This window comes from Vulpes lagopus, chromosome 2 (genome assembly GCF_018345385.1).
Source record: "Vulpes lagopus strain Blue_001 chromosome 2, ASM1834538v1, whole genome shotgun sequence".
In the NCBI taxonomy this organism is placed as follows: domain Eukaryota; kingdom Metazoa; phylum Chordata; class Mammalia; order Carnivora; family Canidae; genus Vulpes; species Vulpes lagopus.
The window spans coordinates 148,158,704-148,179,732 of record NC_054825.1 but is presented as its reverse complement, the minus strand read 5'-3'; the positions used below and the strand labels follow the sequence as shown (position 1 = coordinate 148,179,732).

The window sequence follows — 21,029 nt, the reverse complement described above, 5'->3', positions numbered from 1 at the left end:
AGTGTAGCCAGGGTTCAATATATATGGGAGGTAGCTATGGCTTGAAATATTCAGTCCTCAGTGATGGAGGCAAATAATTCTATCTTAAGTTCTGTTTCCAATCATCTGGAGGGGCTTTTTGTAGAAATGTGTTAAGATGAATTCTGAGGCTGCATCTGGCTCTGGGACTGATTAGGGCTTAGAAGAAGGGGCAATAGAGTATCAGGGCCCCATATTTTCTTTTTTATACCTTTTCTTAATTTGAAATATATATACTCAATGTCTTTGCCCTGCTCTCGATTCTCATTGTGACATCTTGGGGTATAGTTTGTGAAATGCAGATTCTTTGACAAGGGAGTTTTGGTTTTAATTGCCATTTTAACCCTATCGATGAATACTGTGGCAAGACTCTGCTGGAACCTATGGAAGTGGTGAGAACCAGGTGAAATACAACCCAATGTTCACTTCTGAGTTTCCAAAGCAGTGATCAGTCAAAGGGATAACTGATTAACAATTAATCTGATTGGCTGTATTGATGTCCATTTAAAAGCTGTTGGGCATGGGCATACTTTTTCCCAGAAGAAAAAAGAGCTAAAGTAGACATTAGATCCTGCTTCAGTGTTTACCAAGAAAGTTCACACTGACTCTCAAAGCATCTGCATTATTATGTATGTAACTTTTGATTGGTGAATAATTTTTCAAATTAGTAGTTTTTCAGAAACCAATCCAAATACTTTACATACTCCCGAGAAATTAAAAATGTGTATTCACCTTCTCAAAATTGTAATTGAAACCTCTTCTTATTGTTCCCATTTTTAGTTATATCTGATAGTCTCATTGGGACAAAATATATATATAGGCTTTCCATTAATACCACTTAGAGATTTTATATTTAATTGGCATGGTTTTTTTTTTTTTTTAATCCTAGACCTTTCTTGATGGCCACATTTTAGCACTTTAAAATCAGGATGTGTACACTTTAATGTCAGTAAACATCTCCCCCCTTCCTTTCCCTTCCCAGGCTACTAGTTATTAATTCTATGCTGCTTAGAACTGAGGAAACAGGAAAGTGCATGCATGGAGGATTGATGACCCTTCCTTGTGTTGCAAAAATGGAGAATAAAAACAACTAAGGCAGATGTGTCCCTCTTCCTCTTCCTTTTGAATGTGGCTCCATGTATATCTGACATCACTCTTCCACAGTGTCTTAAGGTACTGGATATATCTTTCATGTTCCTTTAAGTACTTTATTTCCAACATTTTAAAATTATTTTGGAATAGTAAGGTAATAAGGTTAATTGGTTATTGGTGCTGGAGTGAACAATTTTACTTCTGCCTAGAGATTAAGTTAAAAACCTTAGAATGTAAATCTACGGGGAATGTTAAAGATTTTCCAATTCAGCCAAGGCTTTGGGAGTGAGGTATTGTCCTCTAGGAACCTTCTCTATTTAGGTCTATGGTTGTGCTTGGTCATCCCTCATGGTGATACTATGGCAAGTTCTTAAATATCTCCTGCCCAATTATTTTGACCTTAAAATAGCAATCTTCTAGTTTGACAGACAGCTAGGTTGTGTAATGCTCAGCAAAACACCAGAGGTATTTGGGGGTCAGGCTGCAGAGTTTTTACCTGTCAGATTAGTCAGCACGCCTGAACCTTATTTATTCAAGCCCTTCAGAAAATAATCAGTGTAAATGAGGTTTACACATCTAGAACATGTCAGCAGTAGCCTGGATGCTGGGCATACAGTGCTAAACAGACATAGTTCCTGCTCCCAAAGAACCCTGCTCATGAGAATATACAAGGAAGAGTTGCCATTTGCAATTGTAGGGAAATGGGGTACACTGGATAGGTAAACCGTTTAGAGAAAATACTTCAAAGCTGGGATAGAAGTAAGGATGAATGCCTTAACTTTCTTCCCTGTAAAATGGGGACACACTTCCCTTGTCGGGCTATAGTAAGGAAATAGAGACAATGAATACTGTCTGTGAACTGCTGTGTCCAACAGTTCATTACTGGGCCAGAAAATACATATTGAATCATTACCATCAAAAGCAATGGGGATTCAGAAGTGAGTAGGGTGCTGTCCCCATCCTCTTGGGTCTCACAAGCCAGAAATCTAGCCCTAGCTCCCGAGGCTGTTCTATTATTGCTCTTGTCCCACTTGCCTATTCATTGTTCATGTGTCTGACTCATAAGAGCACCAGCTTAAGGAGGCCAGAAATGCTTCTCTCTCATCCAACATTGTATGTTCAATGCAAAAATAGTTCCGAGTGGACATTTGCTACTTACCCTGTGCCCTGCAGGAGATGCACCTGGCACCCTGCCCTATCATCTCTCCCCTAGCTCTCTAGCTCACACCTGTCCAACTTTCAACAGTCAGCCCCAGCATTTATTTGCCTGAAAATCTTCTCTAGCTAATAAGGGCCACTAAGGCCACATTCAGGGGGGGAGCCACACAGTGATAGGGAATTAAGTCCCACCCCAGCTGCCCCACATCCTCTGCCCTCTGAGGAATTTGTTCTAATTACTCTATGGCGATAACTTGATTGATAATTTACCCTCCATTGGTTGTTTTGCCTTCTTCTCTTACTTCCCCGACTTCCTTACCAGTGATTTCAGGGGTTTAACTCCCAAATAAACCACTTACATCTGAATCCTTGTTTAATTGGCTGTCCAAACTAAAATGTCCACTCAGCACCCAAATCCTTATATTTAAATTATTCTGCTGCCTATAAAGAGCCCATCTCTCATGATGGGAACTGAAAAGGTCACATAAACTTGCAGCCACGGGTGTGTACATGACCTGTACTTTGCCAATCAGACATATCCACTCTACTCCCTTAAATTGGAAGCTCATGTCATGAAGGAGGAAATGCCAGAATTGATTATGTTGACAGATGGTAGCAGAGACAGCAATTTGAATGAGTTTCCAGCATCCAGTGTTGGTAGCACACATGGTACAACCCCATGCACAAAGTGTGGCTTCATTGAACAAGTTCTACTTGGATATTTTTGAGTACTGCTCTTTTCCGTTGTCCTCTCAGAGATTCCTTGATCTCTCCAATATCTTTTGGGACAAGTTCCTTTCCTGCCAACATGTCAGGTTTTGTTCCTATAGCTTGTACCTAAGAATGCTGTCTATGTCAGTCAGGATAGAGGAAGGAAAATACCCTCTACCTCTCTGAAGCAGATGAGATTTAATACAGAAGGTGATGGAAAAGCTGAAAAGCCAAACAGGGAACAATGAGGTAACCCTCATTGCCTCACATGGAAACTGCCATCACCCCTGGGGCTGGAGGGACCATGGAGGAAGGGACCACATTCTCTGGCAGGAGGAAGAACAACACTAGGGGGCTTCGTGGAGAGGTGACCATCTGGGGTCTGAGGCCTGAAGCTCCACAGGAAGTGGGGAAGAGAGAGTAGAAGAACCATCTGGTTTTCTTTCTTTTCCCCCCTTCAATTTTACACCATACTACCCGTAATTTGAAAGTAACCAGATGCTAGAGGGCAAGGGAGACTATAATAAAGAGAACACGAAAAGAACCAGAAATAGGCCTGAAGGCCAAAAGGCAATTGATGTGCACAAGTAGTGGGAGCTCCCATAGTTTTTGGTGGAGTGAACAAAGAGAATAACCAAGGAGAGGGCTAGGACCAGAATCTTGTATTATATAACAACTCTTAAAGAATAGGGGAATTAGATGATTGCCCCTAAGGAGAAACAGAGAACTAGGAGGAAACTGAGGCAAGAATAGTGTCCCAGATGCCACACCTCTGAAGTCGTCATATCTGCCAGATTCCTAACTGGATTTCCACCAACTAGACCTCTGAATTATTCATTGAGTCTAGACAGGAGACTGAGAGTGCTTATCCATGAGCTTTGGGTATCATCACTTCTAATCCAGGCTATTCCCTGGGTAACGGGAGTTATTAAGTGAGGATAACAGTGCTTGCCAACTTTTACTGGGCAAGGTGAGAAGCAATGCATAATGGAGATTTTTAAATACTTGGCAAAATAGAGACACATGTCGCAGCAGGAACCTTAATTGATAAAGTAGAGACAAATGCATTCACTCTCACGGTTGGAAATTACGAGACTGTCTTACATGACTTCCATGAATAGATGGATTGCGACATCTTTGTTAGTGGCAGCACAGAAAAGAAAACAAAATTCTGCTTGGATTTATGAGAAGGACCATGGTGTAATGGAAAGGGCATCAATCGCAGAGTCAGGAGAACCTCATTTTAATCTCACCTCTACTACTCATTAGTATTGTGATTTGAGGCATTTTCAACTGAGCTCCAGCCTCTTCATGTTTAAAATTGATTCTGTACTCGGCATTGTGCTAGAATAATAACTTGCCCACATAATGGACACTTCATAAATGTTTGTTCCCAGCCTCAGTCTCCCTTCTTTTTTTACCATAACACCAGCTTCAGAAAGAAAAGGTGAGAAAGTAAACTCAAATTCTTTCTACAAAAAATGGCTGCTGTGAATCAGTTTTATTGAGACATGCTTAAAGGAATTAAAACCCAATCTCAGAGCTCCTGCTTATTGTTGAAAGCACCAAAAGCCATGGGCATTATACACCCAAGGCCACTTAATCAGAATTTCAGATGATCTAAAAAAAATTTATCTGTAGGCATATTCCATTTCTTAAAACAAAACAAAAAACAAAAAACCTCACTTCCTATATGGCTGTCATAAAATGTGTGTTCACTTATATTTTGAGTCGGATTTCATTCTCAGTGGGTGCCTTGGTGTTTCTGTGACCCAAGCAAGGGGTCCCTATGCCTTTGTCACACGGTTTCTTCTTGACACAGCTGGAAATATGATTGCCTCAAGGCCCATCACAAAGCAGCGGGATCCCTGCTATGGGTCAGCGGCACAAGGAAGTGTTGCCAAGATACAACAGAAAACACAAGACCCCCAGGTCTCCCTCTGGGTTTCTGGAGCAGTGATCTTTGGCTCAGCTGTGGAAATTTCAGTTCATTCATTGAAAGCCAAACACACCTGTCCCCCAGAGAGGAACATGCCTAATAAAGAGACTTCCTCCTTGCTGGCTAGTCTTGTGGTTTTATTTAGCCCTTAAAGACAGTGTGGGGCCTGAGTACCCCCAGAGCAGCCTAGCCAGGGATGGGAGCAAGCCCCAGAGATGGTCACTGAGGTACAAAAGCACCAGCCAGCATGGATACCTGAGGGCTGTGATCAGGGCACTCAGAGCTTGCCTTGGCTCTGAAACATCAGATGGAGCTCAGACAAAATCAGGTTTCACTTAAACTTTATCCATCTGCTGACAACCTGTGTGCCTTCTCTCTCATTCTGTGGCTATTCTTTGGTACAGTGCTTTCTATCTATTTACTTTCAGAGCACAACAGGGATATTTATCCCTTAATTTATATATCTAGGCCTATACCTTTAAATATCATATTTATGATGACATTAAGAGAATAGGATTTCCAACCAATTTTTTTTTTTTTAAAGAGTGGCTGCAGTATCAAATCAATCTTAACCCATGTCCTAGGTGGTAGAGCTCAAAAGGAAAAGTTCTCTTCTGTTACGTTGTCCCAGCAGGCCCCTTTCCAGGGTAAGGGACTAATGTCCTGAGACTGTAGCTTTTCTCTTGCATTGTTCCCTAGCAGTGCAAACTATTAGTGTATAGTGCCATGGACCTCTATCCTTGAGGCCCCTGTCAGTAATTGGTGTTCTGGAATTACTATAAAAGCACCTTGTCCTCCTATATCTCGTTTTTTTTTTTTTTTTAATGTATTTACTTATTAATTATGGTAGCCAATGGCTATAGTTAACCACATCCTGTTCTTTGAGGAATAATTTAAACATAGTTAGCCCTTCATTTTAATATTTATTTCCATATTCTAAAATAGAATGCTACCTCTATTTACATTTTATTATGGTAGATACAATTATGTCTCTTATATCCGTTTACATTCCTCCATCTTTCCAGTTTGTGACAATATTTGTATTATCTGACAGTGGAAGTCACTGTTGAGCCAAGGAGCCTATTACCATGTTTCCATTCTTGTTCAGGTATTTTCCCTAGAGCTGAGAATTTGGTCATTAAAAAAAAAAAATTGCATTTAGTTTTCTCCATCCATGCTAAGTCTTTCCAGTGATTTCTATAGCATAATATTCAAGGCACTGTTTTCTAGCACATTAAGTATAGTAACTGACTTAATTTTCACAGAAACTCCGTGAGGTAGGTACATTATGATCCATTTTATCGATGGGAAATGTTAAGGAGATTAATTGACTAGCATGGTGAGATTCTAAATGGCAGAGTTGGGCTCCTGCATCCACTCCCCCAACTTCAAGCATCACAGCCCTTGATGGAATTTTCTATGTAAGCAAGCCTAGCGGATCATTAGTTAGAAACTTTTTGTGAAGCTCTTTCTGCTATAGGTCCCTTGTTATCTGGTTTCACCTGGATTGCGTGCTTTCTACCTTTACGCCCACTAGTCATACTTGTCCAGAGGATTTCCTTCTCTCCCTCCTGGGTGGCTTTCTTGGTTTTCTGGATAGCATTCCCTCTTTCTTGGTTTACCTTCTAGCTCTGGGTGGAGCCATCCGTGAGAAGGTTTCTCAGAAAAGGTCAGGGTGGACAAATACTTTTTTAGATTTTAAACATCAAAAAACATTTGCATTCTGTCTAGATAGTGCTGGGTACAGCAGTCACGGAAATTCTTACTCTTAGTCATTTGAGTGTAACCTGTTTTTTCCCCCTTATTGGAACTTTTACTGTCTTTCTAGTGTTGGAAAGTGTTGGACACAACATGGTGTGTCTTTTCTCATACATTATACTAGGTGTTCAGGAGGCTTTTTCAGTATGGATATACATGTACTTCAGGTCCAAAAATGTCCTTGCAATATTTCTCTTGACCTTTTTCTCTTCCATACCCTCTTGGTAGGATGTTAGGCCTCCTGGTTTCCTCTATTTTTTCAAAAAGGTGTTATTTCCTTGTTTTCCAAATCTTTCACAAATTTTATATTTGTATAAGTTTAGCTCTCACATATAAATTTCTAAGAACCCTCTCTGATCCTAAAATTAATCTCTGCCTTTTTCTTAATAGTATCCTGATCTTGTTTTGACAATAAATAGCTTACCTCTCTGAGATTATTAAATATAGTTTTATTAAACCTCTCTTTTGAGTTTCCTTTCTGCCTTTCTTGTTTTGATGTCCCTAATTATGTTAGAGGCTTTCTTCAAATGTCAAGTAGTTCTCAACTTTCTCTTAAGATTTTAAAAGTTAGGTTAGTAAGTGCAGATTGGAAGCTTGGTGTAGCTGGACATAGCTTGCCAACTGTCCAGTAAATTGGATAAAGATTTAGCTTTTTCATTATGAAGTTTCTAAATGTCCATGCCCACAGGTTTTTCTCTAGGTACATGAAGAATTTGTGTAGAATTATATTGAAATTCAGCGTTAGATATGGGGGTTCCTAAAGCCCCTTCTGCTATTTCTGCAAGTTGGACTCCACCTCCCTATCACGTTGCTTAGTGTTGTCTTTTCCTTTTCTTTCCCCATTACTAAGTTCTTAGGTATTTCAATGTAGAGAAGTTTGGGTTTGTGTTGACTCATGTCCTCACAGTACTTTCTACCCCTAATCAACTTTACAGTTTTCCTAAATGAAGGCAGTTCTATAAAAAAAAAACTACACACACACACACACACACACACACACACACACTGTTCAAGTTGTGCCACAAACCCAAACATCAATTATGGAGTAAAAATTTTTAATAGTTATATGATAGCTATGGATAAACTTGCCTTCTGGACTAGTGCCAACTTACATGTAATCCTTATTTCCTTATAATGTGTGATTACTGCATTAAGATTATTACATTTATCTTGAAGTACATTAATCTCCTTGTTGGAGTGACTGCTAAAACTGCATGTTTATTTATCTTTCGGAGGAGTGTGCTTCAGATTTTCTACATATTGGAATTCCTGTCTATTGACTTTCAATGGAACTCTCTAGACCCCTTGGCAAACCTATCATTAAGGGCTCCTCCCCAAGCCCTTAAGGGCTGTAATAACATATAGGTGTAGATATACCTGGTTACTTAAACAAGATTTCCTATATGTGGAATCAAATTTCTTCATTTCCTGGCCCAACACTGGATTGTTTTCTGCTTCTTGAAGTTTCCCTAGATACCACATTATTTTGTTTCTACCTCCTATCACACCCTTTCCATTCTCCTTTGGTCCAGGTTCTCAACTTGACCTCTGATGTAAAACTGTGTTGGGGATCCTATACTCACTCTTCTAAGTCTCTTTAGGGGATTCCATCCAGCCCATAGTTTTATGCTGATCACTCTCACACATTTATCATTAACTATGTTGTATTCCCAGAATTCCTGATTCTAGTGGCTGGCTTAACATTTTCATATGCTTAGCATGACCAATAGGGAACTTTTGAGTTACTGCTACCTGCACACACACTACCCCTTAGGTTCTCCCTTCTTCCCATTTTGAAAAATGGCACCAAAATCTCACCAGTTGTTCAAGTCACACATCTGACAATGATCTTTGATTCTTCTCTTTCAACTCACAAAAGCCATTTATATACACACTGTGGATCCTACTCCAGCAAACACCTTGAATCTGTCCAGTTCTATGCTTTTCTCTCTCACCTTAGACAAAGACCTCATATTTCTTATGGACTACAATGGCTTCTTACTGGTATTTCTGCTTCCAGCCTTGCACACAGCAACCACAGTAAACTTTTTTGAACCCCAAATCAGATCATAAGTCAGTTTAAAATCTTCTAAAAGTCTCTGTAACTACAGCACAATACATCCACTGGCTTTTGGCCTGCCAAGTCTTGGTTTTTCACAACTCCAACCTCATTCCCTTTCTAGAGTCTTTCGACTAGCTCTTCCTCTGCCTAGAATGAGCTTCTCTATCATTCACACATGGCTCCATCTTTATTATTTTCATCTAAAATGTCACCTTCTAAGAGAATCCTTCCCTGGGCACCCATCTAGGGTATTCAGTCATTATCCTTCCCACCAGCCTATTTTAATTCTATGGATGACACATCACTATCTGATATATTTTGTTTATTGTCTGTTTATTGCCCCTACCAGAATGTAAATTCCTTGAAGGCTATGACCTTATAAACCTCATACAACTTAGTATAATCAGTGTCCAGCACTAAAAAGCACTATTTATTGAATGAATGGACTGATAAATGGATTAGAGTCACTTTAGAAGTGAGAAAACCAGAGAGAAAAGCAACTTGCCACAGATGACGTACATAGCAGGCTATTTGGCCTATTGCTTTAAATGTATTCATTGTCTTAATGACCTCCACTATATCCTATAGCTACTATTTTTAATTATACTGTTGGTTCCATCACTTTGAGCAGTTTAGTTTCTTATTCTAGAGTCTTACCTTACCAGCATTATCCCACTTGAGGGTTCTATGCCCAGAAGCCAACTATATGTTGTCACTGGTCATCTTTATCCTGAGGTAGTTACAAGCTTTGTTTATAAACTTTGAGAACTTTCTTTTTGGCTGTTATTTCCTGTTGACCCACTAGAAACCCACCTTCTGCCAAACCAGATACTTAATAGTGTTCATGCAGAGAATGGGATTGTAAATCCACAGGGTAATTATGGTTTGCTGGAAAGAGCTTTGCCTGGGGAAACCTGGCTTTTCATCTATTTCTGTTACCCAGGAGCTATCTGATCATAAGTAAGCCCTTAACACCCTAAGCTTCAATTTTGTTGCCTGCCCAGCTTTGCCATGAGCAGAGGAAAATTAAAAAAAACAATCCACTCTTACTCTCTCCCACTCATCTATTTGGAATAATACATATGAAAATTCACTTCACAGGGATTAAGTGAATTCATAAATAATCCAGTTAGTTGGATTAAATGAACTCATGAATATAAAAACATTTTGCCGAATGTAAAATGCACTACAGATGTCGGGGATTAAATGTAAGGGATTGCTCACAGGAATCAGTTCCTAATACATTAAATATATGGCCATCAGTAAGTGTGATTGTTTAAAGTCCCCATTAAAAGCCAAACTTTCAGAACAACTGTCTTCTTAGCTAGTATACTTTTGAAATGAGATTATTGTGTACACAGTAGCCCATCCAAATGGTATAAAATGAAAACTGAAAGCTCACTCTCACCTCAAATCCCACAAGTATATTGCCCAGACCCAAGCAGTTAGCCTTGGCTTGTCCTTTTTAGTTATTAACAATAATTACCTAACATAATAATAGTTTTGTACCTGACAGTGAGTCCAACATTATTATAAGCCCTTTATACATTAACTCATTTTGATGTTCACAATAACTGTATGGCTCAAATATTACTATTATCCTGGTTGTATATATCAACATACTGAGCCATAAAGATGGGATTTGTCCACTGTCACACAGCTAAATACAGATTATTGGAGCTCAGGCTCCAAAGGTCATGCTCTTAGACACCTTTCCAAATGAGTATACAGAGTATGTATAGAACATTCAGCTGTAAAATGTATCCTGATAAGATTTTTAATATCTTCTGGATTTTTTGTTATTAAAAATAAAGTACAAAACATAAAAAAATTAAGCCACCATGGACAACCCAGTGATTCTGTGTTTATCTTTAGCATACATTTCTGTAAGTGGAGAGCTGAAACAGGACATATATATTAAACGTCTCAAGTGATACCACCAGAATGCCTTCCACAATGAATAGTAATGTTCACCTAGAATCTACAAGCCACCAGATAATTCACTGAGAGGACCTGTGATTTTTATGTGCCTCTTTTTTTTTTTTTCTGTAATTGCTTTTTAAATCTGAGTGCTCTGCTGTTTGACAAGGGATTTTACCACACAGTAAACACAACTTTTTGGGAAAAGTTCCTCATATTCCTGTGGGGTGATATCTCAGCTCCCGGGTAGGGGGTTAGCAGGCATCTGATGAGCTCTCTGCTTCTGCTGCCTGGTATCCTGAGGCTCTGGAAAAATTGCTGTGAGGCTATTCACCTTGGCTCAGCCTGAGATCTACTCTGACAGATTTATTGGCTCTTAAACCTTTACCCAAGCAGAACCTCTAAACCAATATACGGTTTCACTCATTTGCACTCCAGGGAAAGAGAGCAGCCAAGAAGGGAGAGGAATGAGACTCCAAAGATGTAAGTCCACTCCTCTCTTGCCCCCTTGCAAACTTCTTAGGCAATGGAATTCATTTCTTTCCAATGAACATCCGAGCAAGAGTGCATAAGCAGGGGGGGAGGGGCAGAGGGAGAGGAGGAAGTAGACTCCCCACTGAACAGGGAGCCTAATGCAGGGCTCGATCCTAGGGCCCCAGAATCATGACCCGAGTTGAAGGCAGACTCTTAACAGGTTGAAGGCAGACTCTTAACAGGTTGAAGGCAGACTGTTAACAGACTGAGCCACCCAGGTGCTCCATGGCTGTGTTTGTTTGTTTGTTTGTTTGTTTGTTTAGGCAGAGTTTTCTCAGTCCATTGGCATGTGGAAATACATTGGTGAAAGGAAATTAGCAAGATCATTCAGTCAACCACTGTATCCATTATCTGACTTTTAGAGGAAAATATTGAATGAGAAACTTGCAGTATTCCTCCAGCTTCTATAAGAATGGAAGATGGAGAAAATGGCATCAATTTCAACAGGAGGGAATTTAGAGCAATAAGAAGAATACCTCAAGGAAGACCCTAGGTATATTATCCATATTTTCCTGCTGAGAAAACTAAAGCTTAGAGAGGGGTTAGATGACTCAACCTACCTTATGCAGAAAGGGGTGAAGCCACAATTCAAACTCTGGTTCCAGTTTCAGAGTCATATACCCTCTGCTGCACCCATTGGTGGTCTCCAAACCTGACTAATAACGCTTTCTAATTCCATCTACTTAATACTGACATCCTTCTATGTGCTACAGACACATGAAAATGCTGGATAAGATATCATGAAACTATTTTACATTTAGGCAAAGAAGAAAAGGAGACAGAGACTGAGAAATGGAGAGACAAAACCCTTACATGACAAAAATAAAGAACCTCATAACCAATGTGGCAAATACAGGAGTGGAGTCCAGAACAGAGGATATCAGACACGACCACAGAACCTAACAGCCAAGGGTTGGGGTTTTTGACACATGGCCTTTGGGTAAGGAGAGGTAAGGAGTCAGAACTGAAATTCACACATAAAGCGAGGACCAAGGAAGACCTGCTCCCACTCTGTTGGGGTACTATAAAACATGTTCACTTACTAAAGCTACTGGCAAAATTCTCACTCCTCAGGTATCTGGGTGGGGAAAATTTCCCACAATAAATGGCAATTTAAAAAATCTGTGTCATGCATAGGCATAGCATCCAAATTTTAGCAGAGGAACCCCAAATGCAGATATTAATACAGATACCATAATATTTCTGACAGTGAAACTCCTGGTCCTCATCAAAGAATCAAATGTAAGATTCCTCTGAATGATTACTACCACATCCTAAAGTACACAAGAGAAGCTATATCCTAACTGAAAAAATGCTCACAAAGGACAAATCAAGGAAGTGGCCACAAAATGGGAGAGTCAACAGATACATGTGGGAAAAATAGCTTTAGACCGTTAGATTATCTCAGGTTCTTGTGGTGCTAGCTATAAATTTAAGCATATTTACAATTATGAAAGTGATAAAGGGAGAAATTAAAAGCCCTCATAAAAAATAAAAAAAAAAACAGAAAAAAGAATTGGCAGTTAAGACAACCCAGTAGAGGGGCGCCTGGGTGGCTTAGTGGTTAAGCATCTGCCTTTGTCTCAGGGCGTGATTCCAGGGTCCTGGGATCGAGTCCCACATCAGGTTCTCCGCAGGGAGCCTGCTTCTCCCTCTGCCTATGTCTCTGCCTCTCTCTGTGTCTCTCATGAATAAACAAAATCTTAAAAAAACAAAGACAACTTAGTAGAATTCAAGATGAAACACTGTGGATAAAATTCAGCAACAACTAGCTCTGAGAGTTGTTGGCACAGTGAAAGAGAGAATTGACGACACAGAGGGTATTTCTGAAGAAATTACCCAGAGGGTGGCAGAGAGAGATAAACAGGTATAAAATCAAAAGATAGGCTTGGAGATATGGAGGATTAAGTTAGAAGTTTGAATTTAGCTCTAATGGGATTTCAGAAAGAAAAAATGGGAACAGAGCAATGCTCTACATGAAATGGGGATGACTTGTCAAGAACTAAGAAAAGTCTTGAAACCTCGCACTAGAGCGGCACACTGAATCCTGCACACAATATGCAAATCTAGTAGATTCATTATATGAAGAGTACAACACTGAAGCAAACAAGAGTTGAAGAGCCAGTAGGGAAAACAAATAACATACAAAAAAAAAAAAACCAACAACAACAACAAATAACATACAAAGGAATAATCATTAGAATGGGAAACATCAGCAAAATAGAGACCAGAAAACAAATCTGATCATCAGAATCACCTGAGAAGCACATGAAAACACAATGTTTTAACCCTAGATGCTTTGGATAGCAGTAAACTATGTTTTGTCAAAAAAAAAAAAAAAAAAGCTTTGGGGTGATCAAATAGGTTCAAAACCCTTTTATTTCTGAGCACCAACTACATAAACACACACATGTTCACATTATCATATACACTGAACTCAAGTGTGTGTTAGTAAAATTTACCCCCTACTCCTAAAAACCATGGAGAGGTTTAATCCAAAACCAAGGATAATTTAAAAAGATTTTTTTAATTCAATCTCTAGGAGACTCATGCTAAATGGTGCCAGAAGATGATCCCCAAAGAAAAAGCAAAGGAGCTAGTACAAGCATCTCTGACCTCAAGATTCCTCAACACTTCTACTACTGCCCCCTCCAGTAGATCTGTTAGCATCGGAGGACACGTCACTCTGCCTCAGACCTCCGGAATCCTGTGTGCATGGTTGAGAAGAGTGAACAGCGTCCATTAGAGCATGTGGCAAGACATGACTCCTGTCTTATTTGATATTAAATACAAAAAGACACATTAACAGCAGAAATTTAGTCTACTTTGATTTATGGACTTCTGTTCTCAGACTACTGGTTGTTTATATAACTGCCATAAAAGGATAATTCTACATTAAAGTAATACTAGGTATAATTGGAATATTTTCTACGTACCCTCAACACAAAAAACCTGGAAGTCTCCAGAAGGGATGGAGGGCAGTAAGATTTCGTCACATTGTTCTACATGCATGTAGTAATGTTTGCTCTTTGGCCTGAACTCCTTATACTTTTCCCCTTTCCATAGAGGATGCTTACATAAAATAATAGCATATTCACATGACAGAACTATGCTGGTAGAAAAATGATGCTTTAAACAGATAAATATTTAAAACTTCATTAGTAATAAAGAAAATGATAAAATTCTATTTTCTTCCATTAGATTAATGAGTTTTGTTTTTTATTTTTTTTAAATTGATGGTACCTAATATTGGTGAAGTTGTAGAGAAATGGGCACTACTTTGCTGTTGGGAGTATAAATTGGTATATGCTTCCTAGATAGAAATTTGGTAATATGTAGTCAAAGTCTTAAGAATTTACATAGATTTTCTGGGCAGCCCTGGTGGCGCAGCAGTTTAGCGCTGTCTAGCCCAGGGCCTGATCCTGGAGACCTGGGATCGAGTCCCATGTCGGGCTCCCTGAATGGAGCCTGCTTCTCCCTCTGCCTCTCTTTCTCTCTCTCTCTCTCCCCTTCTGTCTCTCATGAATAAATAAATAAAATCTTAAAACAAAAAAAAAGAATTTACATAGATTTTCTTTTCAACTCAGCAATTCCATGTAAAGAGTATATATTTTTTAAAATTGAAGGACTGCAGCATTGTTTATATTAAGAAAATTTGGAGGGGATCCTTGGGTGGCTCAGCAGTTTAGCACCTGCCCTTGGCCTCAGCGGTTTAGCACCTGCCCTTGATCCTGGAGTCCCAGGATCGCGTTCCGTGTCGGGCTCCCTGCATGGAGCCTGCTTCTCCCTCTGCCTGTGTCTCTGCCCCTCTCTCTCGCTCTCTTTCATTAATAAATAAATAAAAATCTTTAAAAAAAATTGGAAACAACTTAAGTGTCACAAAACAGGAATCATTCCAATAAAACCTGGTGCTATACAATGCAATACAGTTAGGAAAGATATTCCTAACACAGAGGCAGTATTTTAAAAGTTGCAAAATTAAAGGTAATATAAAGCAATCTTTTTATTATAGATAAGAACATACAAAATCAAGGAAGAGACTAAGATTTGAGAATGATTATCTCTGGGTGGTGGGAACTTAGGGGTGTTTTTTTTCTGCACAATATTTTCTATAAGTTTTGCGATGAAATTTTATTTTTTTAATAAAGGGAAAATTGTGGTCACAAAAAATTTTAAGCAATATGAGATAATGCCAATTATGCCAAAATGAAGGTTGCCTTATGATTACAACTGTATAGAAATGTGTGGGGATGCCTGGGTGGCTCAGCGGTTTAGCACCTGCCTTTGGCCCAGGGCGTGATCCTGGAGGCCCAGGATCAAGTCCCGCATCAGGCTCCCTGCATGGACCCTGCTTCTCCCTCTGCTTGTGTCTTTGCCTCTCTCTCTCTCTCTCTCTGTGTCTCTCATGAATAAATAAATAAAATCTTTAAAAATAAAAAAAAAGAAATGTGTGTATGAAAGGAAAGAAGGAAGGGGGGAGGGAGAGGAGGAAAAATCTCTCAATAATGCCTTTCTTTGGCCTGTGGAATAGGAGGCAAATGTTCTCTGCTTTTATGAATTTCTCATACTTTCTAATATAGTACCAATTTTATACTAGAAGGAAATTTAATAATCAGGATCTTCCCATTATATTTCATTTTATATACCTCTCTGCCATGTGAAGTATCCATTTAGAGTCCTAACACCAAGTTTCTGGGCTCCATCCAGGCCACTGTATTAGCTAAGTATGCATAAAATATTACTATTGAATTTATGATTTCAATCAGAGGAGGCTAGAAGACTCTTCTAAAATCCTCTCACGAGTCTATCAGGAATCTGGGTGGGATTAGACCTTCTTTGTCTCCACTCCGTATTCTGTCTGGGTCTCCAGAGGGAGTGGAGAGCAATGAGATTTTGGCACCACTGTTGCAGACTCACGTTGTAGTACACTCGCTTTCTGGCGTGAATTCCTCACACATATGCTCTGCTTCTCTACTCCAGAGCAGAGGGCTCCTTGCCTGCACCAGTCTGGATGTCAGCAGGTGGCCTCCTGGCCCAAAAAGCTTTCTGTATGAATTACTGTGTGTGGTTTCTGCACATTGAAACTTGGCACCCACACCCTCCTTATCCCTGTGCACATCCTCCATATTCCATTAGAAACCATCCAGATTCTTGGACTGGATATTAGCCAAAATCAGACTTCAAAGAATCACCTAGCTTCCATCTGCTAAGATACCACATTCCCTTCTCCTTTTCAGCTCCCAGGCTTGTCTCCACAGAGCCACCTGCATGAACTGATCTTGCCCCTCTGTGGCCCAAGAATCTTCTGTGGCTTCCTATCACATTCAGGATAATGTATATTCCATAGATGGAAAGTAAGGTCCTTCCTGGTGTGTCCCCAACTTGTCTAGTCGGCTTTCACCTTCACCAAACACTCCGACCTTCTCTATTGCTGTAATGCATGGTCTCTGGACTTGACCTACTTCCTCACTTGTCTCTGCTTTTCCACGTGCTCTTCTCTTGCCTTCTCCACGTTACTCCTCCTTCTATATCTGTTCATTCTTCAGAAGTCAATTTGAGAGTCATTGCCTTTGGGAAGGCTTCCTGACTCCCACCTGCCCTGTCCTCCCCCTCCATCCCAGGTGCTCTGGCACATGCCCCCTACAAACATCCTAGAGTATGTGCCAAGCTCTGCTCTGTCCTTCACTGGATTGTGAGGTCCTTGCAAATGGGGACTGGGTCTTTCACTCGTTTTATTCCAATGTCTAGCCTTCTTCCATAATTTCCAAAGAATGGCAAACACTCAATATGTATCCAGTACTTCCATTCCTGGTATAATCCCAACAATTGCAAGACAGGTACAAGAATGTTCACAGCAACATTAATTGCATTGGTCCCAAACTGGAAAGAACCAAAAGGCCTGTTCACCATAGAATAAGTAAGTAAGAGACACCTGCGTGGCTCAGCAGTTGAGCATCTACCTTCAGCTCAGGTCATGGTCCTGGGATCCTGGGATCAAGTTCCACATCGGGCTCCCCACAGAGAACCTGCTTCTCCCTCTGCTGGTGTCTCAGCCTCTCTCTCTCTGTGTCTCTCAGGAATAAATAAAATCTTATTTTTAAAAAAGTGAATCACAGCATTTTAAATAAATAAATCCTATGCAACAATGAGAATAAGTGAATCAATGTTGTGAATTAATCTCACAAACATAATGTTGAGTGGAAGAATTTATAAGAAAGTCGATGACTCCATTTATGTTAGCTCAAAAGCAGGCCAAGTCATCTGTGGTGTTAGAAATCATGGGAGGAGTTACCCTCGAAGGTATAGGGTAACTCATAGGAGCCTCTGGGATCCCAGTAATGTTCTGTTTCTTGATCAGGATGCTGGCTGCATGGACATTTTCACACTGTGAAAATCCACCCAGCTGCGTATTTATGACTTGTGCATATATCTGTCTCTTATGCCCCAATAAAAATTTTAATGTAGAAAAGTTCCCTTTGTGAAACATGTCTCTCTGTGGCGTTTAGAACAGTGACAGATGGGGAATGTAGGTTTGATTCAAGTGAATTGCCAGCTTGATTAATGCTCTTTTTTTCCCCACTCAGGATGGTGTGGCATGGCAGAAAGGAAATTTTTTTTAAGTGAAAAACTCTCCCTCTAGAGTGTCTAGCATTTGCTTTAAGAAATGTGATGCTCGATGGTGTTAGCAGGTGTTCATTCAGAGAGCTGGGCTTCTCAACTTGAATTTCAGCAGGCTCAAATAATTTGGGAATGTGTCAGGGTATAAATAAACAGATAACTATAATTGGGATTTCACTCTTTGCTTTGCATCTTCATCCTTCTGTTTTTATGGCTGCTGTCACCAGCGGGCACAGGTCCATCACACCTCCCCTACACTCCATTGGTTCACGTCTCATTGCTGCAGTTCAACATTGGGCTTCTTCTTGGGTTAAAGATAAATTATCTCAATTAATCTTTCATCTTTTTCCCCTCCAAATCTTAAGGAATCTAGAAATAGCAGACGAGGGCACATGTTTAAAAAGAGATTTTCTTCTCTTTAATCAGACAAATGTAGAAAAGAAGCCTGGTGACTCTTGTCTCTGAGATGACCGCGGCCCTCTCGGGCGCTGCCCATGGGCGCCTGTCCAGCCACCCCTGCAGGGACTCACCAAGCTTCTCTCACGTTCTGTACCAAAAACCTTTCAGTGTCGGCACAGATGGGAATTCTGCTGCCTCCTTCTCATTTCCCATTTCCTGCACTTTTTCTTCCTAAGCACTCGAAAGCCCGAAATAGAATCATGGTTTTCTGAGTCTGTGTGTAGGAACTTAGTGTGAGTGTGTTGGCGGCGGGGGGGGGGGGGGGGGGGGGGGTGACCGGCCACAGTTTCTGTAATTCCCTCTAATTACCACACCCTGATGTAGTTTCCTACTGGCTACGAGGTAGAGGAAAGATTCAGAAGAGCTCAGAGTGTCTTTCAGAGAAGAGCGTAGGTTTTCCTTCAGGGGGTGGTTAGGGAAGGCCCACCGAGAAGCAGTGCGTTAGTGCCCAAGGAGGACACAAGAGGGCACAAAAAGCCGGGGTTTTGCAGGCCTTCCACCTAATAGCACCTTTCACCAATATCTCTGCTCTCCTGAGGTCTCCTCCTCACTGGATATCTCCCTTCTCTCTGCCTTTTTTTAAACTGAGTTCCCAAAAGGGTTAACCTCCTTGCTCCTCTCTGCCTAGTTGAGTTCCCTCCATCATACCAAGTCTAGTTCAAATCCCACCTCTGGGAAGCCTTCCTGGTTGACTTGAGCTGGAAGGGACTTCCCACTTGTCTGAATCCTTAAAACCCCTGCTAATGTTACCTGAGCGCTTATGTGCCAGACATTATTCTTAACACTTTACATATACATAGTCAGAATCCTTACTGTGACTCTACAAAATAAATTTTGTTAGTTTTCCCATTTTACAGATAAGGATCGTGAGGCCCATAGTGATAACTTAGCTCCCTAATTAGATGAGAGGCTTCATTTACCATTCTCTTTGATTTACTGATTTGTCCCTTTCACAGCACAAGATTGGAGACCTGGGATCGCTAATTGTTCAACTCAGGCTTGTCCACTGCTCTGTGTGCTTAATGCGACTTAAGACCATGGCAAAAAGATCTTGGAAATCATTTCCATCCATTAGTATACGCTCTCTTTCCATTTCTGTCAACCCTGAGAACTGTACAATGGAGGAGGTGGAACTGATAAAAACCACAGCAACAAAAGCAAGGCCTTGTTTGGTAGGTGTTGTATGCCAGACACTGTGGTGAGTGATGTACATTTGATATCTCTCCTAATCCCAGCTCTTCTTTCCAAGAAGGATCACAGAGAGGTTACAAAAACTTGCAATAGGATCAAATAAGTAGATTAAGCAAAGGGAATACAAATGTAGAAAGTCACACAAAATTCTGAGTCCGGTTATTACCCAGGAACACATCCCCTAAGGACCCTCCTACAGAGGTGGGCCGCAAAGTTGGCTCTAGGTTTAACTAGTATTCATGACAAAGAAGGACACATAATCCATTACAACACTCCCAGTGCCTTCAAGATAAAGACAAACCCTCTGTTCAGAAGAAGCGCACATAAATGTCTCATCAAATCATTTCCTATTACAATTCTTGGCGCAGGCCAATCTCATCTTACTGAAAAACACGATAGTAATATCCATCAAGGGGGGCAGCAGAACTATTTGGCCTAAGTATGCAGTTTAATTTGGTTTAACTTCATTTATCTAAGAGATGGATGGACTGTACATGTTTCAGGAAATTCCCTACCAATGCCACTTCTCACAACTGGGCTCCACATGATTACCTTTCCTCCTTTAACTAAAAGCTAAATAGGTATTTTGGTATAAATTCCCCACCCCGAACATCCTTTAGAACTTGCATGCCCAGGAATAGCCTTTGGGAAACCCAGTCTTCCAGGCAACATGGAGTTTTCGATGGGGAAAATGAAATTCAAACTTCTTTGTATGATTTATGATGCCTTTAACAACCCAAACTCAGTCTGCTTTTCTAGACCTGATTTATTGACCTCCTTTTAGCATCTTCATGCTTCAACCAAACTAACCTACATCAAGTTCCACGAAGATACTCCATGTGCTCACTCATTGAGACCCCGTACGTGCTTCCTAACCACCCTCTCCTGTCTCCTGTCTCCTCTAGCTTCTCTGCCTACTGGGTCTTGAAGGATATCACCTTTTCTGTGATTCCTCCCTGGGTTCCACCTAACAATTAATCTTACTCTTTACTAGATTCCCATAACATTTTGCTACTACCGTATTTTATTATCCCCTTTTGTTAGCTTCTCTGATTTTCTTTCCTGCCACATTGTCAGCTCCTCCAGGGTAGAAATGTGTCTTATTTATCTTTGTATCCCAGCATTGGGGACATCGTCTGACCTGGATTTATTTCACCAGATATTTATCGAGTGCTTCCTGTACAGACAAAGCAAGCTGGGACAACTCCTATCCTGTAATGCTAGGTTAAAAAACAACATGTGAGTTATTCTGCAGGTGACCTAAATATGTTTCCATTATCTGAAGCCACCCAGATCTCTGGAGATGGATTATTCAATATGCTTGATATAGAAAAGGAAGGCCCGGTACATGGTTAGGTTGAATCACAAACTGATTGTACCGAACACTATTTCTCAACTTGGGTTTTCCTAGATTTGAGAAGCAACTAAAACTGCACTTGCAGCTTTTTCCAAGCATTTATTCCAAGCATTTTCTCTTGTTTGTGCAACCTCCGTCAAGCCGAAGGACTTTGCAAAATTATATCTGGCATGCAGATATATCACTTCATCCATCAATAAAGCATGCATCCC

The 21,029-nt window shown here is 40.4% G+C and overlaps 1 long non-coding RNA gene across 3 annotated transcripts in view; it reads left to right on the top strand.

Moving 5' to 3' along the window:
* LOC121484525 overlaps positions 1–19,303 on the top strand; it is a 63,574-nt gene extending 44,271 nt beyond the window's left edge. The window contains exons 6-8 of one of the 3 annotated variants that reach the window (XR_005986058.1): positions 1,001–1,191; positions 11,954–12,142; positions 13,735–14,658. This is a non-coding gene — a long non-coding RNA (uncharacterized LOC121484525). Of the gene's footprint in view, positions 1–1,000; positions 1,192–11,953; positions 12,143–13,734; positions 14,659–19,225 lie in introns of those variants that run through there. The other 2 variants (XR_005986060.1, XR_005986059.1) reach the window with 2 other exon arrangements.
* Positions 19,304–21,029: the final 1,726 nt, after the last annotated feature.